Genomic DNA, 14,582 nt, shown 5'->3' with positions numbered 1-14,582 from the left:
GTGAGTAAAAGTTTTTTTTGGAAATAATTCATTATTAAAGAATTGCTAAAGTGTTTTTAAAGCTACATCAATGAAAATTAGTATTTTACTGCTCGGCTGAAAAAAAGTATGTTTCAATTTTTTTGGAAATAGGGGGTGAAAAATTTTATGTAATTATTTCATTATCAAAACATTCTTAAAGCTAAATCTGTGAAAATTAGTATTTAGTTTCTCTGTTAGAAATTTAAGAAAATATGTGTGTGGCTGTTTTTGGAAATTCAAACCCTTAGGGATTGAAATAGAAGGTAAAAATTATGAAGAAAATATTTCGTTGAAATTTTAAAAGCTTAATCTATGGAAATGTCGTGTGACGAGGGCCTCCCGCCAGGTAGACCGTTTGCCTGGTGCAAGTCTTTCGATTTGACACCACTTCGGCGACTTGTGCATTGATGGGGATGAAATGATGATGATTAGGACAACACAACACCCAGTCCCTGAGCAGAGAAAATTTCCGCCTCAGCCGGGAATTGAGCCCGGGCCCTTAGGATTGACATTCTGTCACGCTGACCACTCAGCTACCGGTAGTGGACAGCTTAATCTATGAAAATTGGTTTTTCACTTCTTGGTTAGATATAAAGAAATGTGTGTTATGCATGACAGTTCCTATGGAAATATCACCACGAGAGTGCAAAAGGCATGATTAAGAAAATCTTCACACACAGACAGACTCTCTCTCTCTCTCTCTCTCTTTCTCTCTCTCTCTCTCTCTCTCTCTCTCTCTCTCTCTCTCTCTCTCTCTCTCTGTCTCTCTCCCTCCCTATCTATCTTTCTCTCACACACATGTACCCCACACATCGAACAGCTGTGTAGTGATAAGCCAGTATGAAAAACATTGTCCTTAGGTCATTGCCTTGTAATGTAACACATTTTATAAACCGTGTCAAATCTCTGAATATTACTGAAGAATGATTATTGATAAAAAAATTTCCTTAATCTATTAAACAACTGGCGTGTGTTTCTTGATGGCAAACGTATCCAGAAATGTTAAACTGTTTTCAGTGAAAAAAAAAAAGGCTTAATTGTCAGATGTAGTGACATTTGAGACAGACTATAGTTTTCTATTCTGCTCTTTTCTTTATCTACTTTCTTATGACTGCACTGCTGTGAAGATAAAATGAGAATGCTAATAATGATCAATGCTGAAGAAGCTGGAATCATTCAATTCTGAGCTGGAATTGTTCAATTCCAGTACTAGTTGATTACTAGAGAATGAGCAATTCTTGGACTTGTGCAATTGGCATAGGCACTTGACTTATACCCAATTAAAATGATTATTGATTAATTTTTTTTTTCTCTAATATTTTTGCAGTAGTGTAGTATAAGTAAAAATATTACCTGCAGGCTATAAAACTGTACTTTATTTCAAGAATTACTTTTAAACTTGAGTTTTGTTTTCTTTTGTATTATGAACTACCCCAAGAATTGACCTCATTAAAAAGGTATAGTTACATTTACACTCCAATTTATTTCCCCTAATAACTCTTCCCTAACTCTCAAGCAGTTTTTTCAACTTGATTACCCAACCACTTCAGAAGCCATGTTACAAAACACCTTTTCCAGTACAAAGTACTAGTTTAAAGCTTTTCATAAGTGCCACTTATCAATTAGCCTTTAAAATGCACAGATGCCTGGGCATTTATGAATTTTGGGGATTTGCCCAGGCGTTTATCCTGGGCATTTGCCCCAACTTATAAATGTCCAGGCATTTGACATCACTAGACAGCATTTCCACACATGACACATTGCTTAGGATATTCACAAAGTTGACACAATTATCTACAGAGAAATTTCATGTATTCATAAAGTGTGCTTTTGTTTCTTTCAATGGCACTGAAAGAATTTTGAGTACAAGAGCATTGTTGTTTGATAATACTAAATCAATACGTATTGTTTCTACCTCTGTGGGTCCTACATTTGAAAATTTATTACCTGTGAGACTTAAGCTATTTGTTATTCATGTAGGTTCATAAATGTGGGGTATACATTAAAGACACGTAAGAGATTTAAGAACTGATCTTTCAGGCTACTTTCATTCGTAAGATTTGTATTCAAGTTCCCACACACAATTATGGTGGCTGTTTCAGAAAATAGAACATTAACTAGTGTGTCTAACTGATTAATAAATATTTTTGAATCTCCAGTAGGTAGTCTGTATATTACAGTGACTATGACTTTGCCTTGTACTTTGTGCAACTGCATGGCTCCTACTTAAAAATGTTTTTCCACACTCAGTGATTTGGCTTCACACGTTCCTTCATAATTGATGCCTGATTTGACAAAAATACATACACTCCCATTTTTGACATATTGTCTACAGCGCTGACTTGACAACTTAAATGGATGGATGTTAATACTACTCCCTAATGCACATGCAATCAGTATCTGCACCACTCATTGCTACTTCTAGTTTTAATGATGTATTTTTAAGACACTGAATGTTTAGTCTTAAAATCTGAAGGTAACTTTGATGAGAACTGGTTGTGGTTGTATTTTCATTGTGTAGTGTCATGTTCCAACTTGTGTCCTGGCAACGTTTCAAAAATCCTTGAGAAGCAGAGGTTGTCTGCCCCTCATGGGTTGTTCACTGGTGTGCAGTGAGTCAATTGCTGCTGCTGTTGGTTCCATTACAATTATTGTTGATGATGTTTCTGTTTGAGAAGTTTTTGAAGAGACAAATTTTGCTCAAAGTTGTTTAACTTCACTGACAGTAGATTTTCACTGTTTTCCTAATTTGTTTCCCATCTTCTAGTTTCACATTTGCTCCCAAAGGGAGAAAGTAAAAACATGAAGGTGAAAACAGAAATGTAAAAACATAATATTTTCTTTCATGCCTCCATGAATCTGTTCTTTTTAAGTAAATACTAGCAGTTTTATTTTAAATAGAAGTTTTTTGGCTGCACTATTTATTTATTTGCTCATGGTGATACAAATTGCACAATGAGCTTGTTTCAGAGATTTGACATTATCAAGTGCACATCTTAGCTGGTATGATGGTGTCCATAGAGCAACTTGGAGTATAAATGTCGGTTATCTTCTTGTTATGATATGATTACATGATTGAGACATTTACTTTTTATTTGTGTGATCTCGTAAAGCTATTTTTGTCAGCTTTTCTGACAAATTTTCTTATCGTTGAAGCTGAAATCAAGCAATCATATCATAACAAAAAGACAACCATCATTTACACTGCAAGATGCCATACAGACCACGTCATTTCATCTAAGATGTACACTTGATAATGACAAATCACCAAAAAGAGCTCATCATGTAACTTGTATCACCATGAGTAAGTGAATAAATAGTGCAACAGGAAGCTAGTACTTAAAATAAAATATGTAGTTCTTCAACCTCATGCAAGCTGTTGGCCCACTGGAACGGAAACTAGCAGTTTTATTTTTCTGTATGCATTGCCTCTCAAGCTGGACAAAGAAATCAGTAGTCTAGAACCCTCAGTTTAAGAATTTTAATGTATGATGTATTTGGTGCTTGTATAGCAACAAAGAAGTGGCAAACAGAGGATGATAATATGGTCAATCATTTTATTCTGTCAATGCTTATGATAATTATAATTTAACTACAGCATTTGGATATAGTCAATTAGATGAATGAATGAACTATAATTTTAATAATTTCTACATCTTTGAGTGCAATAATATTGCATGATGCAAAATTAAATAATTTTTTACGTGACTCAAAGCAAAATGAGTATCAACTGTTCATGAACAAGTTATATCAAGAATTTTAATAATGATTCATATGTGGAGCTGTTATGATATAAAATTTTTAACAGCCTGTTGATTGTGTTATGTATTTTTTGTTGTCGATTTAACCATGCAGCACATCAAACAGCTGAAATATTCCAGCATACATGTACATTATACAGGAACTACTGTAGTAATTGGATTCTGTAAAACTCTTTTGAACAGTGTGTGCTCTCCACACATGTCCTACAGTTGCTGTTACATGTGTGTAAAGAACACACTGTTCAAAATACTACTACAGGATCCAGTTACTACAGTGGTTCATGCATTAGGTACACATACAAATGGATTATCCTGGACATTCGATATATTGGGTCTCGAAGAAGGTACTACTGAGCTATTGAAACTAGTAGCATAAAAACGCTTTTAAATATAATGGCTGATGATGTACACTGAAGAGCCAAAGAAACTGGTACACCCGCCTAATATTGTGTAGGACCCCTGTGAGCATCCAGCCATCAACATTCCTATGTTGGTGTTCATGGGCCCAGGTGAGGCGTAAAGCTTTGTGTCATGCAGTCATCAATGGTACACGAGTGGGCCTTCAGCTCCAAAAGCCCATATCAATGATGTTTCATTGATTGGTTCGCATGCTGATACTTGTTGATGCCCCAGCATCGAAATATGCAGAAATTTGCGGAAGGGTTGTGCTTCTCTCACGTTGAACAATTCTCTTCTGTCTTCATTGGTCCCGTTCTTGCAGGATCTTTATCCGGCTGCAGCGATGTTGGAGATTTGATGTTTTACTGGTTTTGCAGTATTCACGGTACACTCATGAAATGGACATACAGGACAATCCCCAATTCATCGCTACCTCGGAAATGGTGTGTCCCATAGCTTGTGCGCTGACTGTAACACTACGTTCAAACTCACTTAAATCTTGATAACCTGCCATTGTAACAGCAGTAACCAATCTAACAACTGTCCTAGACACTTGTTGTCTTATATAGGTGTTGCCAACTGCAGTGCCGTATTCTGCCTGTTTAGGTATCTCTATATTTGAATTTGCACGGCTATACCAGTTTCTTTGGTGCTTCAATGTATATTCCCCATATTTGTTTCCTAGATCTCAATACAAGTATTGCTTTGGAGAGGTGTGGCACAATAATACATTTTTTTATTTTATTTTTTATTTTTATTTGTTTATTCATTTTTTTATTTTTTTAAATTTTTTTGAGGATACAAACATAATTTGACAGCTTAGGGGCCAAGGATCAAGCAGAATCTCACATGACAGGACAAAAAGAGAATTACTTGGAATACTTCCATACAGAAATTTTTTTAAATCTCTTGGCGTAATGACAGTGCCAAGCATGTACATATATAATTGTTTAATATATGCCAGAGAAAATCTGAAAAAATTGAACATGAGATGTGATGTGCATGCACACAGTACAAGAAACAGTCACTTGCTGGACTTGCCTTGCACAAGACTTGCTGTAGTCCATGATAACTATAAGTACTTAAGCATAAAATTTTTCAATAAGTTACCATGCTCAGCTTGTACAGTACCACTAAATAAATATAGGAATACATTGCAAACCTGGCTAAAAAACAACGAATTCTATACAACTGAAGAATTCTTAGAAACTAATCATCAAAATATATGTTTTACCTAAGTTATGAAGAAAATGTTTTGATATTATATAAGCTAGTTATTTACTGTGATTGTTTTCTTATGTGTGTATTTAATTATTGTATAAAACATTGTTTTACATAATGCTGAAGAAAAAGTCTTTAGTTCCTTTTCTCCCCTTTCTGTAACTATTTGAATATCGTACTGAAACTAAAACCCTCTGTAAACTTTGACGAAGGCAATTGTATGAAAAATACTGAAAGGCTAATAAAAATATTCTATTCTATTCTATTCTATTCTTCTGTGGTGTTTCAGTGTCCATTGTATGTGCTTAGTTAGAAAGGAATGGAGAAAGCCTAAGAAAGGCTGAACATTGGAGTCAGTCTAGGGGGCTTGCTCAAGTAATGTAGTGAAGCAAGTCAATAGCATCCTGGCTTTAAAAGTCTGTCTGGTATAATATATAACCTGCCCACAGCTCATTGTCTAGTAGTTAATGTTGCTTTCTCTAGATCACGGGTTTGATTCACAACCAGAGATTTTTTTCGTTTATGGTCTGGATCTTTGTGTTGTCATAATCCTTTCATCTCTTCTTCATAGACATGCAAGTTGCTGAAGTGGCATCAGATAGAAAGACTTGCGCCAGACAGCCAAACAATCTCACATGTGATCTCCCATCCAAAAATGCCAGACTATCATTTCGTTTATTTTTCTTTTTGAATTAATATAAACATTTTTGTTTCAGAAAAGATTTTAATTTTGTGTTAAAATCAATCCCCTTACATGTTTTTAAATAGTTTGGTAGTTTGTCAAACCAAATTAAATTACTGATGTATGTGCTTCAATCAGTCCTTTTTAATTTTGTTGTTTTCCAAAAGTAGCTACATTTTGTTCTGGTTTTGTGCCCATGTACATCACTGCACTTGATAACTTCAGTTGGTTGACCCATAAAAATGTGAGTAATTTAAATGCATTTAAGGAGCATTTTATTAAGCACATTCAAGTCTAAAACCACATAACATCCTGTGAAAATGAAGTGCAGATGACCCCAATAGGCAAGTCATGTAATCCATATGTGAGAGATCCAGCTTCCTAAGCAATCTTTCATTGCCCACATTACAACAAAGACTCCTGAGAAGACTGGGAAACAGATGGGAAGGCAACATAAAGAAGATTTGGAAGCTTTGAATGAATGTAATCAGCTGGGAGGAAACAGCAAAGAAGAGAATGCAATGGGGACCGACTGTTGCTGCAGTGCATGGCATGTAAGACCAGTGACTGCTGGATAATAAAGTACTGGTAAGTATTTGTGCTGTATAAACACTTCTCAACAGGACTCTCTATGGCCTTTGCTGTGTACAGGGCTATTACAAATGATTGAAGCGATTTCGTAAATTCACTGTAGCTCCATTCATTGACATATGGTCACGACACACTACAGATAGTAGAAAAACTCATAAAGTTTTGTTCAGCTGAAGCCGCACTTCAGGTTTCTGCCGCCAAAGTGCTCGAGAGCGTAGTGAGACAAAATGGCGACGGGAGCCGAGAAAGCGTATGTCGTGCTTGAAATGCACTCACATCAGTCAGTCATAACAGTGCAACGACACTTCAGGACGGAGTTCAACCAAGATCCACCAACTGCTAACTCCATTCGGCGATGGTATGCGCAGTTTAAAGCTTCTGGATGCCACTGTAAGGGGAAATTAATGGGTCAGCCTGCAGTGAGCGAAGAAAGGTTGAACGCGTGCGGGCAAGTTTCACGCATAGCCCGCAGAAGTCGACGAATAAAGCAGGCAGGGAGCTAAACGACCACAGCCAACGGTTTGGAAAATTTTACGGAAAAGGCTAAAGCAGAAGCCTTACCATTTACAATTGCTACAAGCCCTGACACCCAATGACAAAGTCAAACACTTTGAATTTTCAGTGCGGTTGCAACAGCTCATGGAAGAGGATGCGTTCAGTGCGAAACTTGTTTTCAGTGATGAAGCAACATTTTTTCTTAATGGTGAAGTGAACAGACACAATGTGCGAATCCGGGCGGTAGAGAATCCTCATGCATTCGTGCAGTAAATTCGCAATTCACCAAAAGTTAACGTGTTTTGTGCAATCTCACGGTTTAAAGTTTACAGCCCCTTTCTCTTCTGCGAAAAAAAACGTTACAGGACACGTGTATCTGGACATGCTGGAAAATTGGCTCATGCCACAACTGGAGACCGACAGCGCCGACTTCATCTTTCAACAGGATGGTGCTCCACCGCACTTCCATCATGATGTTGGGCATTTCTTAAACAGGAGACTGGAGAACCAATGGATCGGTCGTGGTGGAGATCATGATCAGCAATTCATGTCATGGCCTCCACGCTCTCCCGACTTAACCCCATGCGATTTCTTTCTGTGGGGTTATGTGAAAGATTCAGTGTTTAAACCTCCTCTACCAAGAAACGTGCCAGAACTGCGAGCTTGCATCAACGATGCTTTCGAACTCATTGATGGGGACATGCTGCGCCGAGTGTGGGAGGAACTTGATTATCGGCTTGATGTCTGCCAAATCACTAAAGGGGCACATATCGAACATTTGTGAATGCCTAAAAAAACTTTTTGAGTTTTTGTATGTGAAAATATCTCAAATAATAAAGTTATTGTAGAGCTGTGAAATCGCTTCAATCATTTGTAATAACCCTGTATGTCTTACTGCTCATTTCAGTAACAGCAACTTTCTTTTGAACTGAACATAGGCTGCACAGTCCCATAATTCAACCCCATAGTTAAGAAAGGGGTAAATCATTCCATGGTAAATTGTTTTTAGTTTGATGAGGAACTATCTTTGAGAGCTGACTAAGGAGATATAAGCAAGTACTGACTTCTCCACATACAAAGTTAGTGTGATTTGTCCATTGTAGATTTTCATTAAAAAACCCACCCAGAAATTTACAGCTGTCAGTTTCTATTGCTGAGAGGTTAAATGCTTTATTTATATTTGTGTGGTCAGAACTGCCTATTTTAAATAACAGGAACTGAGAGTTGGTGACTTTCACCTTGAGGCCCTGGTCATAGAAGTATTTGGTCTATTCTGTTACCCCACTAGCAGCAAAAGATTCTAGCTCCTTATCTTTTCTCCATAGAATAAGATGTCATCTGCTTAGCTTATAATATGGGAATTGATTGGGTGAGTAATGTCAATAATATATATGAGGTAAAGAAAGGGACCAATGATAGAGCCCTGGCATACTCCTTGAATTGTTTTTTGACTGGTGGATTGAAAGTTTGTAATTTTTTTATCTATCTTGTATGTCAGTGTAGTGTGTGGCTTAGGATTCAAGAGGTATGTTGCTATAAGATGCATGAATGGATTCCCTATATGGTATCTGTAGAAGTGACTTATAGTTTACTGTGTCAAATGCTTTTGTCAGACCTAAAAATATACCTGCAGTCTGCATCCTTTGGTCCAAAGGACAGTGTAATTGCTGTGGTTATGCTTAGACATTTTTTAAAGCCATGCAGAAAATCTAAATGCAGTTTATGTTTCACGAAAAATGCACTAAAGTGGGATAGGATAATATTTTCAAATACCTTAGTCTAAAGTTAGAGATATCTCCCTTACTTACTTTTTTGTACACTGGTTTTACCACACTCATTTTAAGAACACCTGGACACATACTTTCTCTAATGCTGCAGTTAATCTGGTAAGTAACAGGTTCTGGAATTTCTTTTAAGTACATCTCAGCAATTGCATTGGATATGCCATTCCACCAAGATGAAATTTTTGTCTTTAGCATGAGTGTTACCTCGGATACTTTCTGTTCATTTACATACATAAAATCAAACTTGACACATTGAGTGAGATGATATGTGGTCTCAACATCTTCATCTGTATTGTTGGTTGGTTGGTCAATAGTAGTGAAACAGTTATTAAAGACATTACATATAGTATTTGGTTTTTTCACATTACCATCATGTCCTATACTGAGTGGTTCCATGTTCATCTTGGTACCTTTACAGTATTTATCAATTAAATACCAGGATGTTTGACCTATTTTGTCAGATCCTCTTTTTGTTTTACTGTTAATCTGCTTTCTAAGGTTAGCAAGTTGTTTTAAAAGTATTCTGTGCCTGATAGCACTTTTCAATAAAAGCCTGTAGAGAAGTAGCTTTATAAGGCAGGTTTGGATCGTGTGTACTCTGCCTGAGCTTTATCAGACTTGGTAGGGTTTCAGTCTCGGATTATCTCCATTTTTGCAATGTTTAGCTGCCATCTCTGTTTCTCTGTCAGGGCAGCAATAGTCATAATGTCTCGACAGGGTTGAATACAGATCATTCCATTTGTCATCAGACCCTTTCACCTGGTACACCGAATCCCATTTCTTCTCTTCTAGATTGTATTTAAAGGCATTAATACACATATCAAAAAAAGTTTTGCATCACCCCGGTTCCCAGAACTCCTGAAGATAGACGTTGACTGTGGATATTGTATCACAGACACAGTCCCTTTGGCAGTTCAGAGATGTCACTAAATCACCCAAAGATGTAAACAACCATGCATGAGCAGTGCCTATTAGTTGGAGGGGGTCCGACAGCTGATCAGTTCCAGTCATTCCACCAGGAAGGAGGTACACAGATCATTTTGTCTGTAGTTCAACCATGCCTAGATGGTCAATACCACAGTTTGATCACGTCCGAATTGTTACTTTGTGCCAGGAAGGGCTCTCAACAAGGGAAGTGTCCAGGTGTCTCGGAGTGAACCAAAGCGATGTTGTTCAGACATGGAGGAGATGCAGAGAGACAGGAACTGTCGATGACATGCGTCGCTCAGGCTGGCCCAAGGGCTACTACTGCGGTGGATGACCGCTACCTATGGATTATGGCTCGGAGGAATCCTGACAGCAACGCCACCATGTTGAACAATGCTTTTCTGGCAGCCACAGGACATCTTGTTATGACTCAAACTGTGTGCAATAGGCTGCATGACGTGCAACTTCACTCCCGATGTCCATGGCAAGGTCCATCTTTGCAACCATGCAGCACAGCGCAGACGGGCCCAACGACATGCTGAATGGACCGCTCAGGATTGGCATCATTTTCTCTTCATCAATGAGTGTCGCATATGCCTTCAAGCAGACAATTGTTGGATACGTGTGTGGAGGCAACCCAGTCAGGCTGAACGCCTTAGACACACTGTCCAGTGAGTGCAACAGGGTGGAGGTTCCCTGCTGTTTTGGGGTGGCATTGTGTGGGGCCAACGTACACCACTGGCGGTCATGGAAGGCACCGTAATGGCTGAACGATACATGAATGCCGTCCTCCAACTTATAGTGCAACCATATCGGCAGCATATTGCTGTGGCATTTGTCTTCATGGACGACAATTCGCACCCCCATCATGCACATCTTGTGAATGACTTCCTTCAGGATAATGACATCGTTTGACTAGAGTGGTCAGCATGTTCTCCAGACATGAACCCTATCGAACATGCCTGGGATAGATTGAAAAGGGCTGTTTATAGACGATGTGACTCACCAACCTCTCTCAGGGATCTACGTCGAATCGCCGTTGAGGAGTGGGACAATCTGGACCAACAGTGCCTTGATGAAGTTGTGGATAGTATGCCATGACAAATACAGGCAAGCATCAAAGCAAGAGGACGTGCTACTTGGTATTAGAGGTACTGGTGTGTACAGAAATCTGGACCACCACCTCTGAAGGTCTCGCTGTATGGTGGTACAGCGTGCAGTGTGTGGTTTTCATGAGTAATAAAAAGATCAGAAATGATGTTTATGTCGATCTCTACTCCAATTTTCTGTACAGGTTCCAGAACTCTCAGATCCGAGGTGATGCAAAACTTTTTTTGATGTATGTATTTGGCTATTCAGAGTTCATTTCTGCGTGTCCATCCATATGCCTTGTAGACAACTGGATATACAGACACAGCTACAAAAAATATTTTCTGTTATGAAGTTGGCGTTTTTTCTCCATAGTTGAGTGGTCAGCACAGCTGACTGCCATGTGGGGAACTGGGGTTTGCTTCCTGGTACTGTCAGGGTTTTTCTTCAGTTAGAGGACAGGTACAAGGTGCACTCAGCCTTATGAGGCCAACTGAGGAGCTACTTGACCGATTAGTAGCAGTTCAAAGGTCAAGAAGCCTGACAACAGCTGGTACCGCAGTGTGCTGACCACACATCTTTCCATGCCATATCTGGTGGTGCCGTTGGCGGAGATGATGTGGTCAGTTGTCCCTAATTGGCCTGTCTAGGGCAAGAATGTGGAACTTTACTTTTTTTTTACATATTATGGAGTTTGAAGTCAGTGATGTGACAGTGCCTTCCACATCTACACTGTGTGACAAATCTGTCTGGGCACCATTGCTTTTTATTCTAAAGAGACTATTAGGAAGTAAGAGTTTCATATATTGTTATTACAATGCTCAGTCCTCAGGGAAAGCTATTCACAATGTTTTCATACTCTAAAGATAGAAGTTGTTTCAAATCTTTCTGAAACTATTTGTGTAAATTAATTTGGCAAATAAATGTTGCTGTAGTTTCAATATTATGAGAAAAAACCACACTGGTGTGTGGTTTCAGTTGCCTGAGGCTGCAGTTGTTTGTGTGAGGTGTGTTTGCATGAGTGTGTGTGTGTTTCTGTCATGTATTTTTGACGAAGGCCTTACTGGCCAAAAGCTTTATTTGTGACAGTCTTTTTGTTGTGCCTATCTGCGACTCAGCATCTCCACTATATGGTGAGTAGCAGCTTTCCTTTGTTACATTACATCCTGGATTTTCCATTGTTTGATTGTTGCTGTAGTTTGTGGCAAAGGTATATTATGGTGTTCAGGTGAGGTGCTTTGTATAGACAGCTGCAGCAATTCCAACTAACTTTTCTAACTGTTCTGTAATCTTATTCACGTTATGATACAGAGAAGATCTGAAGCATGCTATTGTCTAGGATTATTTTTGCCACTGGTCAAGACAGACCATGTCCAGAGAAACAGCCAAGCATTTACCAGCACATTCAGTATTTGGTAATGTTTTATTCTTAACTTTGTGACTGGAAGTCCATCTTGCTTCCATAGCTGTCAGCTAACCTAAAGGAGGAATATCACATGCACCATCTGTGTGCTAATTGTGTAAATTATGTTCTGTGCATTTTTAGATGTTAACTGTTTGTATATAGTGTCCTCTAAGGTGTAGACTGGGAACCAGCTCAACATTTGCCTAAAGAAATTCCTGGCATGGTGCTGACTGAAATAGTGACTAACAGAATCAGAAGAAGTGTTTGTTTTAGTCTATAGTCACATTTTTTTGTTTTTGCATACTGGCTACTGGTTTCAGTACATGGTACAAACCTCGGGCCATCCCCTGGTATGCAGTTGTCATGTTCACTTTACACATAGGTGGATTAAAAGTTTTTGACACACCTACTATGGAAGTGATCGTGATGACTGCATGCCAGGGGATGGCCTAAGGATGGTACTATGTGCTGAAACCGGTAGCCAGTAGGCAAAAGTAAGAAATTGTGACTATGGACTAAAAATGGACTAAAACAGTTCTTTTTCTATTTGTCAAAACAAATGCGGGGAATTACAATGTGGCCACGCTCATGATTGCTAGTGCATCAGACTAATGGCTGTTAATCCAACATGAATGTGATCTGGGTATGGCTCATCTCCCTGTCTTGCTAGCTAGTGTGATTTATATTTAACTATACAAGAAGGGTCATGCTGTATCTCATCTATGAAACGTATCTCTGCTCTAGAGGCCAGTTAGTTTTTATTTGTATCACTTCCATTGACAATATGTTTTTGTGCAGACCATTTCATCAGTGACTTTTGTGCCTAAGCCACAACTGAAGTCTTTTGCAGTAACTGACAAAGGCTAGGACTGTTAATTCATAGTTTGGAGCTCAGGATTCTCTAACACTCAGTTTATTAGGCCTCCAAGAGTAATTATTCAGTTTGGAGATTCTGTGACATTTCTCTATCACAACAAAATCATTGATAGTGGACTTGACCCTATGTGGCTCTTTGAAGTCTCTGATATGGAATGCATGAATTGTGGGCCTTTTTGGTCATACCACGATTGGAATCAATTCTCCATTTTATTTTTATTTTGTTGAATCACTATGTTCACAAACAGAACCCCACTGTGTGTAATACTAGCTGACAAAATGAGACGTACTATCAACTACTGGGCCTGTATTTGACACAGGAAGGAGTGATGTATACAGCTACAAAAGTTTTTGGCCATTTATCCAATGAGCTGTAAGTTGTAAAAGATAACAAACTTACTTTTAAAAATAAGTCACGTGTGCTTAACAAACTGGTCCAGACCACAGAAGAATTACACTCCTGGAAATGGAAAAAAGAACACATTGACACCGGTGTGTCAGACCCACCATACTTGCTCCGGACACTGCGAGAGGGCTGTACAAGCAATGATCACACGCACGGCACAGCGGACACACCAGGAACCGCGGTGTTGGCCGTCGAATGGTGCTAGCTGCGCAGCATTTGTGCACCGCTGCCGTCAGTGTCAGCCAGTTTGCCGTGGCATACCGAGCTCCATCGCAGTCTTTAATACTGGTAGCATGTCGCGACAGCGTGGACGTGAACCGTATGTGCAGTTGACGGACTTTGAGCGAGGGCGTATAGTGGGCATGCGGGAGGCCGGGTGGACGTACCGCCGAATTGCTCAACACGTGGGGCGTGAGGTCTCCACAGTACATCGATGTTGTCGCCAGTGGTCGGCGGAAGGTGCACGTGCCCGTCGACCTGGGACCGGACCGCAACGACGCACGGATGCACGCAAAGACCGTAGGATCCTACGCAGTGCCGTAGGGGACCGCACCGCCACTTCCCAGCAAATTAGGGACACTGTTGCTCCTGGGGTATCGGCGAGGACCATTCGCAACCGTCTCCATGAAGCTGGGCTACGGTCCCGCACACCGTTAGGCCATCTTCCGCTCACGCCCCAACATCGTGCAGCCCGCCTCCAGTGGTGTCGCAACAGGCGTGAATGGAGGGACGAATGGAGACGTGTCGTCTTCAGCAATGAGAGTCGCTTCTGCCTTGGTGCCAATGATGGTCGTATGCGTGTTTGGCGCCGTGCAGGTGAGCGCCACAATCAGGACTGCATACGACCGAGGCACACAGGGCCAACACCCGGCATCATGGTGTGGGGAGCGATCTCCTACACTGGCCGTACACCACTGGTGATCAT

Source organism: Schistocerca americana, chromosome 2 (genome assembly GCF_021461395.2).
Source record: "Schistocerca americana isolate TAMUIC-IGC-003095 chromosome 2, iqSchAmer2.1, whole genome shotgun sequence".
NCBI lineage: Eukaryota > Metazoa > Arthropoda > Insecta > Orthoptera > Acrididae > Schistocerca > Schistocerca americana.
The sequence above is the reverse complement of the archived record's forward strand: the minus strand, read 5'-3'. Positions refer to the sequence as shown.